Below are 13,436 nucleotides of genomic sequence, written 5' to 3'. Positions count from 1 at the left end.
TGCGCGTTCTACGCATGACAATAACAGATTGTTACCTGTCTTTTCCAGTGTCTGTTCCCGTTTCATAGATTGATACGGCACCTAGGTTAAATAAAGAAAACTAAGGAGGAATTGAGGAAAGGGTGTTAATGTCAAGGGAAAGAAACAGCATCTGAGAGCATTCAGTGTCATTACAAACAGTGAAGGACTTGGAAGATCAGGTGAGCGCACTGAACATGTCTTGAGAAGAGGTTACAAGATGAATACCACCAAAAGTGAAATTAGGTATAGTCGAATTAAAGAAGACGTTAAGGGAGTTAGATCAGGAAACGAGATATTATAAGTAAGAGTAGTATGTGAGTATTTTAACTTGGCCTCTAAAATGACAAAGTGGCAACAGCAAGAAAAGAGGTTCTGAAATTTATTTTTTAACGTTATAAATTTAAGGGTTGGAAAGTCTTTTATGAAAGTGTCCATTTGTACACTCCTGGAAATTGAAATAAGAACACCGTGAATTCATTGTCCCAGGAAGGGGAAACTTTATTGACACATTCCTGGGGTCAGATACATCACATGATCACACTGACAGAACCACAGGCACATAGACACAGGCAACAGAGCATGCACAATGTCGGCACTAGTACAGTGTATATCCACCTTTCGCAGCAATGCAGGCTGCTATTCTCCCATGGAAACGATCGTAGAGATGCTGGATGTAGTCCTGTGGAACGGCTTGCCATGCCATTTCCACCTGGCGCCTCAGTTGGACCAGCGTTCGTGCTGGACGTGCAGACCGCGTGAGACGACGCTTCATCCAGTCCCAAACATGCTCAATGGGGGACAGATCCGGAGATCTTGCTGGCCAGGGTAGTTGACTTACACCTTCTAGAGCACGTTGGGTGGCACGGGATACAAGCGGACGTGCATTGTCCTGTTGGAACAGCAAGTTCCCTTGCCGGTCTAGGAATGGTAGAACGATGGGTTCGATGACGGTTTGGATGTACCGTGCACTATTCAGTGTCCCCTCGACGAGCACCAGTGGTGTACGGCCAGTGTAGGAGATCGCTCCCCACACCATGATGCCGGGTGTTGGCCCTGTGTGCCTCGGTCGTATGCAGTCCTGATTGTGGCGCTCACCTGCACGGCGCCAAACACGCATACGACCATCATTGGCACCAAGGCAGAAGCGACTCTCATCGCTGAAGACGACACGTCTCCATTCGTCCCTCCATTCACGCCTGTCGCGACACCACTGGAGGCGGGCTGCACGATGTTCGGGCGTGAGCGGAAGACGGCCTAACGGTGTGCGGGACCGTAGCCCAGCTTCATGGAGACGGTTGCGAATGGTCCTCGCCGATACCCCAGGAGCAATAGTGTCCCTAATTTGCTGGGAAGTGGCGGTGCGGTCCCCTACGGCACTGCGTAGGATCCTACGGTCTTGGCGTGCATCCGTGCGTCGCTGCGGTCCGGTCCCAGGTCGACGGGCACGTGCACCTTCCGCCGACCATTGGCGACAACATCGATGTACTGTGGAGACCTCACGCCCCACGTGTTGAGCAATTCGGCGGTACGTCCACCCGACCTCCCGCATGCCCACTATACGCCCTCGCTCAAAGTGCGTCAACTGCACATACGGTTCACGTCCACGCTGTCGCGGCATGCTACCAGTGTTAAAGACTGCGATGGAGCTCCGTATGCCACGGCAAACTGGCTGACACTGACGGCGGTGGTGCACAAATGCTGCGCACTAGCGCCATTCGACGGCCAACACCGCGGTTCCTGGTGTGTCCGCTGTGCCGTGCGTGTGATCATCGCTTGTACAGCCCTCTCGCAGAGTCCGGAGCAAGTATGGTGGGTCTGACAGACCGGTGTCAATGTGTTCTTTTTTCCATTTCCAGGAGTGTAATATCGCACTTGCTGCAAGCGAAAGGCCCGGGTTCCCGGGTTCGACTCCCGGCGGGGTCAGGGATTTTCTCTGCCTCGTGATGGCTGGGTGTTGTGTGCTGTCCTTAGGTTAGTTAGGTTTAAGTAGTTCTAAGTTCTAGGGGACTGATGACCATAGATGTTAAGTCCCATAGTGCTCAGAGCCATTTGAACCATTTTTTTTTGCAAGCGAAACGAGTGTCCATTTGTAATATCGCACTTGCTGCAAGTGAAACGTGGACGATAAGCAATAGGAATAGAAGAGAATAAAAACTTTTGCAGTGATATGTTACAAGAGATTCTGATGCTCAGATGGGAAGACCATACAACATAGAAGGTTTCGATCGAACTGGGGAGTAAAGAGATTTATGGCTTAACTAAATTCAAAGAAGGTGTATCCTAATAGGACGCGTCGCGTGGCATCAAGGAATACTTAATCTGGTAATGGAAGAAATAGAGGACCATAAAAACTGTAGAGGGATATCATGGATGGAATACAGGGTGGTCCATTGATCGTGACCGGGCCAAATATCTCACGAAATAAGCGTCAAACGAAAAAACTACAAAGAACGAAACTTGTCTAGCTTGAAGGGGCAAACCAGATGGCGCTATGGTTGGCCCGCTATATGGCGCTGCCATAGGTCAAACGGATATCAACTGCGTATTTTTTAAAAAAAATATGAACGCACATTTTTTATTACATATTAGTGTAGTACGTAAAGAAATATGAATGTTTTAGTTAGACCACATTTTTCGCTTTGTGATAGATGGCGCTGTAATAGTCATTAACCTATGGCTCACAATTTTAAACGAACAGCTGGCAACAGGTAGGCTTTTTTAAATTAAAATACAAAACGTAGGTACGTTTGAACATTTTATTTCGGTTGTTCCAATGTAATACATGTACCTTTATGAACTTATCATTTCTGAGAACGCATGGTGTTACAGCGTGATTATCTGTAAATAAGACATAAATGCAATAAATGCTCAAAATTATGTCCGTCGACCTCAATGCATTTGGCAATACGTGTAACGACATTCCTCTCAAAAGTGAGTAGTTCGCCTTCCGTAATGTTCGCACATGCATTGACAAGGCGCTGACGCTTGTTGTCAGGCGTTGTCGGCGGATCACGATGGCAAATATCCTTCAATTTTCCCCACAGAAAGAAATCTTGGGACGTCAGATCCAGTGAACGTGCGGGTCATGGTATGGTGCTTCGACGACCAATCCACCTGTCATGAAATATGCTGTTTAATACCGCTTCAACCGCACGCGACGTATGTGGCGGACATCCATCATGTTGGAAGTACATCGCCATTCTGTCATGCAGTGAAAGATCTGGTAGTAACATCGGTAGAACATTACGTAGGAAATCAGCATACATTGCACTATTTAGATTGTCATCCATAAAATGGGGGCCAACTATCCTTTCTCCCATAATGCCGCACCATACATTAACCCGCCAAGGTCGCTGATGTCCCACTTGTCGCAGCCATCGTGGATTTTCCGTTGCCCAATAGTCTATATTATGGCGGTTTACGTTACCGCTCTTGGTGAATGACATCTCGTCGCTAAATAGAACGCGTGCAAAAAATCTGTCATCGTCCCGTAATTTCTCTTGTGTCATGTGGCAGAAATGTACACGACGGCCGCGCGCGATTAGCCGAGCGGTCTATGGCGCTGCAGTCATGGACTGTGCGGCTGTTCTCAGCGGAGGTTCGAGTCCTCTCTCGGGCATGGGTGTGTGTGTTTGTCGTTAGGATAATTTAGGTTAAGTAGTGTGTAAGCTTAGGGACTGATGACCTTAGCACTTAAGTCCCATAAGATTTCACACAAATTTGAACATTTTTTTTGTACACAACGTTCAAAGTCGTCGCCATGCAATTCCTGGTGCATAGAAATATGGTACGGGAGCAATCGATGTTGATGTAGCATTCTCAACACCGACGTTTTTGAAATTCCCGATTCTCTGGCAGTTTGTCTGCTACTGACGTGCGGATTAGCCGCGACAGCAGCTAAAACACCTACTTGGGCATCGTCATTTGTTGCAGGTCGTGGTTGACGTTTCATATGTGTCCGAACACTTCCTGTTTTCTTAAATAACGTAAGTATACGGCGAACGGTCCGGAGAGTTGAATGACGTCGTCCAGGATACCGAGCAGCATACATAGCACACGCCCGTTGGGCATTTTGATCACAATAGCCATACATCAACACGATATCTATTTTTTCCGCAATTGGTAAACGGTTCATTTTAACACGGGTAATGTATCACGAAGCAAATACCGTCCGCACTGGTGGAACGTTACGTGATACAACGTACTTATACGTTTGTGACTATTACAGCGCCATCTATTACAAAGTGAAAAAAGTGGTTCAACTAAAACATTCATTTTTCTTTACGTACTACAGGAATATGTAATAAAAAATGGGGGTTCCTATTTTTAAAAAATGCAGTTGATTTCCGTTTGACCTATGGCAGCGCCATCTAGCGGGTGAACCGTAGTGCCATCTTTTTTCCCCCTTCAAGGTAGACAAGATTCATTCTGTGTAGTTTTTTCGTTTGACGCTTATTTCGTGAGATATTTGGCCGGGTCACGATCAATTAACCACCCTGTATAGTAAGCAGGTTCGTATGAATTCCTAATCGCTGTCATTACGAACACATGAAGGAATCTGCTGAGGACGGACTAGCGTGAAGGACCGCACGAAACTCATGTTGGAGACTACGGCAGACTATTTGTACGCACTCTTAATACATTTGACGTTTCGATCACAGAACCTGCAGGACGCTCACAATTTGATTCCCTGGATCAGAAGAAGGGAATGTAGGAGAGGTTTCCTGACTGTGGTCCCCGGGAGTCGGAAAACGTGAACAGGCAGCGAGCAGAAGGGAGGTAGCGGCGCTGGCGTGGCGGCGACGACGACGGCGGTGGCGGCTGTGGCTGTAGCGGTGAATCGACCCGGCGAGGGCGCCGCGCTGGCCGGAAGCGGGCCGAGCTGCCGCTTCCACACCACCCCCGCCGCCACCCCCACCCAAAGGACTAATGGACGGCGCGTCGCCGCGCAACAAGGGCAGTGTCCTTGTAGGCTTCTGTCGCGTTGCTACCCCACTGCACCCACTCCTGTAGCGACGTTGCAAACTGCCTTTCACATTACCAGATGTATCACTTCTTTCTGTGACTGCTGAATGTAAATATTGTTACCTGGACTGTTTATGTGGCAATGACCTCGCCGCAGTGGATACACCGGTTCCCGTGAGATCACCGAAGTGAAGCGCTGCCGGCCGTGGTCGGCACTTGGATGGGTGACCATCCAGGCCGCCAAGCGCTGTTGCCATTTTTCGGGGTGCACTCAGCCTCGTGAAATCAATTGAGGAGCTACTCGACCGAATAGCAGCGGCTCCGGTCAAGAATACCATCATAACGACCGGGAGAGCGGTGTGCTGACCCCACGCACCTCCTATCCGCATTCTCCACTGAGGATGACACGGCGGTCGGATGATCCCGGTAGGCCACTCGCGGCCTGAAGACGGAAAGCTTTTTTTATACTGTTTATTTATTCAAGTTTTACACAATTCGACATTGGTGTAATTTTAAGCAACAGTTAATGATTTAAAGGATTTTCCAGACAATTCATTTTACAAACGATGTGTACATAGCGAACTCTTTGCGCCACATTGTCAAAGAAAGAACGCCACTACAACAACCAAAACGAAATGGCGCAGCTCGTTGATAAATTGGAGGTGGGCCTACCCCACATTGTTTTGGTTGTTCTAGCGGCGAGATATGGCACTGCGGCGCGCCAATTTCGATGTGAAGACTGCGGGCAAGTTCCTACAAACAAACAAGAAAACTGGCCAGCTGCGAGTAGGACTGGCGCATTGAGGGTTCCGTACAAACTTAATGACGTATATAAACTGTTCGTACTTTGCGGGAATTGAGAATGTCGAACATTTTTGCCTGTTATCGACGTCGATACTGGCAAGATAACGGTCCCAGGTATGCCATGATTTTTGAGAATGTTCTGATTTCAGTTATATAAATATAACACGAAGTTATGTAGGAGGCAATCGGTCATTATATTAATAATCAGTAGTTTTGCATTCAGGCTTAGTCGGTCACAACGGTAAAAGTCAAACACCAGAATGCCTTTATTGCTCAAATGACGCGATTGGGTGTTTATCCGTCATCAGATATCCAGGAGCAATTTCCGTCCGTATTTATGGCGTCACTAGTTGCATCTGAAGCAAACATTCGCAAAATAGTCTTCATTTGGTTGTACTGTGAAAACTTGCTCCTTCTCAGATCTAGGTGAATGGTAAGTACTGAAGTACCCTACAAGTTTTGATGATAGAGTTTGCGAACACTAAAATATTTCCAGAATTAGATTTTCACTCTGCAGCGGAGTGTGCGCTGATATGAAACTTCCTGGCAGATTAAAACTGTGTTTCCGACCGAGACTCGAACTCGGGAGTTCGAGTCTCGGCCGGGCACACAGTTTTAATCTGCCAGGAAGTTTCATATCAGCGCACACTCCGCTGCAGAGTGAAAATCTAATTCTGGAAACATCCCCCAGACTGTGGCTAAGCCATGTCTCCGCAGTCACCGGCCGGAGTGGCCGTGCGGTTCTAGGCGCTACAGTCTGGAGCCGAAAGACCGCTCCGGTCGCAGGTTCGAATCCTGCCTCGGGCATGGATGTGTGTAATGTCCTTAGGTTAGTTAGGTTTAATTAGTTCTAAGTTCTGGGCGATTCATGACTTCAGAAGTAAAGTCGCATAGTGCTCAGAGCCATTTGAGCCATTTTTTTCTCCGCAGTATCCTTTCTTTCAGGAGTGCTAGTTCTGCAAGGTTCGCAGGAGAGCTTCTGTAAAGTTTGGAAGGCAGGAGACGAGATACTGGCAGAAGTAAAGCTGTGAGGACCGGGCGTGAGTCGTGCTTCGGTAGCTCAGATGGTAGAGCACTTGCCCGCGAAAGGCAAAGGTCCCGAGTTCGAGTCTCGGTCGGGCACACAGTTTTAATCTGCCAGGAAGTTTCGTTACTAAAATATTTCGCATAAATCGCCGTATCTTCTGACTGCATTGGCTAAGAAGCTTCAATTTTTCACGACAAAAATTTCAACTTCATACGTCCATTCGCTCCTGAGAAAAAGGGATTTTAGCAGTCGGACTGACAGACAGACGGACAGCGAACAGTCGTATAGGGACAGAACAAGGAGGACATCAAAAGTAGGCTATCAATGGCAAAAACGGCATTTCTGGCCAAGAGAAGTCTGCTAGTCTCAAACAGGCCTTAATTTGAGGAAGAAATTTCTGAAAACGTACGTTTGGAGCAGAGCATTGTGTCATAGTGAAACATGGACTATGGGAGAACTGAAGCAGAAGAGAATCGAAGCATTTGAGATGTGATGCTACAGAAGAATGTTGAAAATTTGATGGACTGGTAAGGCGAGGTATGAGGAGGGTCTGCGCAGAATCTGAGAGGAAAGGAATATGTGGAAAACTCTGACAAGTGGAAAGAATAGGACGATAGGACACGTGTTAAGACAGCAGCGAATGACTTCCATGGTACTAGAGAGAGCTGTAGAGGGCAAAAACTATGGAGGAAGATAGATACATCCAGCAAATAAATTAGGATGTAGGTTGCAAGCGCTACTCTGAGATGAAGACGTTGGCACAGAAGAGGATTTCGTAGCGGACTGCATCAAACCAGCCAAAAGACTGATGATCCAAGAAAGAAACACAGGCTCTCTTTTTTACCGCCTGACATACGGAACTCTAAAATTAATTGCCTGCCGAATACTGCAGCTAGTTGTGACTTATGGTGTTGAATAAAACTTTATGGCTCTTCCTCGTATTGTCATTATTAATCTTCTTCCCACATATTCTCCCGTTAGGGTCGTATATGCAATTACTCGAATTTAGGAAAAGTAACACTTTTCGCAATCCCAACGGCCAAGTTTCTTAAAGACTGATTGATGACCTTCTTTGTCTTATTTCTAGCAGTACGTCGCAGTGGAGTCCCGTACGTTCCGTTCGTGAGATACCCAACTCCTGCGTTTTGAGAACTACACGTTCTCAGTACGACCAAATACGTCACAGAGAAGACCACTGACTTGCCGACAACCATGGGAGGGCACTGGACTTGTTTACAGTCATCTGCTGCAGCAGCTGATGCGGCGCATTTGGCTCCATGCATTTCTGGTAGAAATGCGTTCCTCACACCTCACCCCCATTCAGATCTTAGGCGATTTGCCCTCAAAGGAAACCTTCGATCGCTCTAAATTATTTCTAAACTCTCGCTGCGTGCACGCGTGGCTGTTGCTCGTGTGCATCGAGCCTCAGAGGACGACGTGGCGTCCGTTCGTAAAACACTTGTGGTTATCCTGTTCAGGGGTTTACGCGTGTGCTAATATTGTTTTTGTGATTCGCCCTCGCCTCTGTAGACCTCATAAAACAGAAGCGTTCTGTGTTCACCGACATGCTATGAGGCATGCTTCTTGCACCGCTTAGGCCCTGTCCAATGTGAGCGACAGAAGCGAGCGACAGCGAGTGACTTCTGGATACGCGACACTCCAGCGACAAGCGGCAGCCTCGGGTGAAAAACTTGGGTGTCCTGCGTGCGAGCGACTATGTCGCGCTGCAAGATAGCTGCTTAGAGCCAACCAGCTGTTTCTATAAAAAGGCGTCCCTAACCTGTTGAATACTGTAGCTGGAGAGTAAGGCTACAGAATTAGGTTTACTTAAGAAAATAAAGCGAAAAGGAATGCTGTGCATGAAATTTAGAAAGGGAGCAATCTCCACGGAGAAGTTGATAAATATCAACTACGAAGATCACCAGACAAATTCTTCGAACACACATGAATGAGCAGAGGAGCATTCGACTATCTCACAAATAAATTAAAAAGGAGTGTTTTCTTTACATGATCAAAAACTTTTAACAACCATTAAATGCAGAGGAATGACTACTACATGACTAACAACGCTAAATAGGAATAGAAGTACACTGACTGATAGCTTTATACAACAATTAGTTGTGGAGTAGGTGTAGCGTTTACAGTTAGTGATTATGTGTCAGGAAAAGGTCCTCGGGTCGATTCCCCATCGCTCTTGTATTTTTACTGACTCAGTTGCAATTCTGTATACTAAGTTTTATGTATACTGTTTACATTGCATCGCTGAGTATATTTTTAAGGTCTTGCTAAAGACCTTGATCTTCACACCTCTCCCAGTATATCACACACATTTAATTCCTAAAAAAATTACAATGAACAATGAAATTTTAGGTATTTGATGTTTGCTAACGTAATTCATAGGCAGTCAGTGTTAAGGCCAAGCGTTTCAATTGCTCTAAATAGTCTGTTAAAGTAAAGTGTACAAAATTTTTGAAAAGAAAGTCAAATGTTTTGTGTAATGATTTGTCTAAAAGTATGAAATAAAAAATATTAGGGAAACGTTTGGTGCGCCTCATTTTCTGTTCATGATTTAGAGCATCGTTCAAATGCACATAGAACGTTTCTCTGATCTACTTATTTATTTACTCAAATCATTTTGTAAAATATCTGATTTCTTTCATCTTTTAATTTGAAGTTTTATTCAGAAATCATGATCTTATTGATTTCTCGTTGCCTTCCTACTGTACTTGATTCGAAGGAAACCTTTCTGACACTTAAATACCGCACCAATGTATCTTGTTATGTGAAAAATAGCTAGGTCTTGAAGAGATGAAATTTTTGACACTTCATTTACTTAGCTTGGCAGCAGCTTTTCGTAAAATATTTCAATTTTTCCTCAGATTATTAATTAATTTTTCGTTAATTACCCTGATTACTTTCAAGTAGTTAAATATTTTCATGCCAAACTAGACCTCATGCTGATCACTTTGATACCCCGTTTACCTGTTTCTCTCCCTATGAAAATTTGGACAATACCTCATGGTGTAAGTTATAGAGTGTCTTGTTGTGGCTCTGCTAACGCGTTTACAAAAACGTATCGAGTGTTAAACATATGATAAAATAGTTGTTTCTGCGTGCTGTCATTTCCAAAATTCGTCGTTTCGATATCTTCGACCATTTATGAGATACGACGATTTTTACGACCACTTGATTCCCGAAGCGAAAGGTTCGGACGCGCCGCGAGCGACCCGTCCGTGGATATAACAACCAATATCTCAATAATGAAAAGAGATATCATTTGAGCTCTTTTAAGATCAGGTTTAGTATAATAAAATTGTTTGTGTACTCACGGTGTGGAAAATGTTAATGCACTGATGAGATCGATGTGAAAAATGGCTCCCATTCGTATTCCTTACCTGTAAAAAAGAAGGTAATTAGTATTAAAAATTGGCCAGGAATCGTTCACTGAGAGTTCCGAATAAACTTATGTATATAGAGAGTCCATCCGTTCCATGAATGGAGGATCTCTAAGATTTTTAGCTGTTGTCGACTTTGATACTGGCAAGGTTCAAATGGTTCAAATGGCTCTGAGCACTATGGGACCTGACATCTGAGCTCATCAGTCCCCTAGAACTTACAACTACTTAAACCTAACTAACCTAAAGACATCACACACGTCCATGACAGACGCAGGATTCGAACCTGCGACCATAGCAGCAGCGCGATTCTGGACTGAAGCACCTAGAACCAATCGGTCACTCCGGCCGGCTTACATGAAGAGAGCTTATGTGGAACAGACAAGTTGCACAGATGCTTGAGGACATTCTGGAACTTCTGCGAGGAATAATTGTTCAGTGATGGAAATTGAAACAGAGAAGCCACGTATTATGTAAACACGCTCACAAGAATACAAATCTTATTTCGTTTTTATGTAAGGTATGCCGAAATGAAGAGGAGACTACAGGTACATGTAAAGAAATTTTAATAACAGTATTATAATAAAAAATTCATGTGAACGAAAACAACTATAAACAGTTGCCCCTGACACTGAAGCACCGATCCCCGCGCGCAGGAAGTGAGCGGATAGCTTCAGTGTAGGTGTTCCTGTGTTGTCGACGAATCCAGTTTTCGTCAGCGTCCGACACTTTATTGTCACAGATGAAACTCTGATCTTACGGAGACTGTTTTAAGTGGAGCGAAGATATTCAGATCACATGGGGAGATATCGGAACTGGAAGGAGGATGTTCTAGGACCCCCCTACGAAATCTTTGAAGATGGTCAAGGGTCTTCTTGGCCACAATGGCATAGCCTTGTCCTGGCGAAGCTCTCGGGACGTTAAACACTAACCACCACCACCACCTCGAAGCTCTACCCCATTCGAGGGCTTGCACATTCGCTTGTTCTTCATGGCGTGTTTGGGCTTCAGCAAAGTGTTACAGTACCGCTCAGCGTTAACTGTTGCACCCTATGGGAGACTGTCCATGAATAGAGGTTGTTATTAGCCGTAAAAGAAATTGATCATCGTTTTTCTGGGATTCGGGGTAGAATACGCTTTTCATGGTCAAGCGGAGCAGGTATGCCACAACTCCAAGCTCATCAGTTTGGAGGTAGGGTCGAAGTGGTGACATTACATTTCACCATATGCTTCAACTGAACAATGAAATCCTCTACCTGCTCCGCGTATGTCAACAGATGGGTCAGACAAACACCTATCCTCGCCGTCTTCTGATTCTCTGAAAGATGCTGGGGCATCCACTGTGCACAAATTTTACCGTAACAATGTTGTCGAGTATTATGTGATGCACAGTTCCTCTGTTATCCGGTGTTCATAAAAACACGAGAAAGCATACATAAAACAGTAAAATAAAGTTTTGGGCAAAGAATTTATCTTTGAAATTAAAACATGTTTGACACAGACCAACTGGGTGATAGTAATGCAACATTAAGGAGTGTGATACTCCTAAGTAACAAAAGTAGTAAAGTATATGCAGTAATGTGTAATGCTCCAGAGAAAGTAAACTGTAGAAGTACGTATAGTTACCAGTTGGATTGACCCAATAATGTTTCTCAGATTCAGGTCGAACAACCAAACGTGGTCTACTATTTTCCGTAGAACTTAATAGTAGACGAGACGATCATGGATGTGAATCGTTATAACACGGAATTATCTCCTATTTTATTTCTATAAGAAAGAAATCTGAAATTCTGTAGACCTCCATAGCTACGGTTCTTAGAAAAACATGGAGATCTGAGCAAAAACCCCATAATATATCATCAGTTACTGGAAAAGTGCTTCATAGATGTTGTTTACATAATAAAAGTTGTTCATTCCAGCCAAACCGCGCGCGGTGGTGCGGTTGTTAAAACCTTGATAATCGAGTTCTGTCTTTGATTTCCCAACATTAGCTATTGCTGTCAGTTGTTCCCTTATGCTCTCCTTGAAACCTTGTACAACCTCTGGTTGTTTCAGTTTATCCAGGTCCCATCTCCTTAAATTCCCACCTTTTGCAGTTTCTTCAGTTTTAATCTACAGTTCATAACCAATAGATTGTGGTCAGAGTCCGCATCTGCCCCTAGAAATGTCTTACAATTTAAAACCAGGTTCCTAAATCTCTGTCTTACCATTATATAATCTATCTGAAACCCGTCAGTATCTCCAGGCTTCTTCCATGTATACAACCTTCTTTTATGATTCTTGAACCAACTGTTAGCTATGATTAAGTTGTGCTCTGTGCAAACTTCTACCAGGCGGCTTTCTCTTTCATTTCTCCCCCCCCCCCCCCCCCATCCATATTGACCTACTACTTTTCCTTCTCTCCCTTTTCCTACTACCGAATTCCAGTCACCCATGACTATTGAATTTTCTTCTCCCTTCACTATCTGAATAATTTCTTTTATTTCATCGTACATTTCTTCAATTTCTTCGTCATCTGCAGAGCTAGTAGGCATATAAACTTGTACTACTGTGGTAGGCGTGGGCTTCGTGTCTATCGTGGCCACAATAATGCGTTCACTATGCAGTTTGTAGTAGCTTACCCGCACTCCTACTTTTTCATTCATTATTAAACCTACTCCTGCATTACCCCTGTTTGATTTTGTATTTATAAACCTGTATTCGCTTGACCAAAAGTCTTGGTCCTCCTGCCACCGAACTTCACTAACTCCCACTATATCTAACTTTAATCTATCCATTTCCCTTTTTAAATTTTCTAACCTACCTGCCCGATTAAGGGATCTGACATTCCACGCTCCGATCCGTAGAACGCCAGTTTTCTTTCTCCTGATAACGACGTTCTCTTGAGTAGTCCCCGCCCGGAGATCCGAATGGGGGACTATTTTACCTCCGGAATATTTTACCCAAGAGGACGCCATCATCATTTAACCATACAGTAAAGCTGCATGCCCTCGGGAAAAATTACGGCCGTAGTTTCCCCTTGCTTTCAGCCGTTCGCAGTACCAGCACAGTAAGGCCGTTTTGATTAGTGTTGCAAGGCCAGATCAGTCAATCATCCAGACTGTTGCCCCTGCAACTACTAAAAAGGCTGCTGCCCCTCTTCAGGAACCACACGTTTGTCTGGCCTCTCAACAGATACACCTCCGTTGTGGTTGCACCTACGGTACGGCTATCTGTATCGCTGA

The sequence above is a fragment of the Schistocerca nitens genome, chromosome 1 (assembly GCF_023898315.1).
Source record: "Schistocerca nitens isolate TAMUIC-IGC-003100 chromosome 1, iqSchNite1.1, whole genome shotgun sequence".
NCBI lineage: Eukaryota > Metazoa > Arthropoda > Insecta > Orthoptera > Acrididae > Schistocerca > Schistocerca nitens.
Note: the sequence above shows the minus strand (reverse complement) of the source record.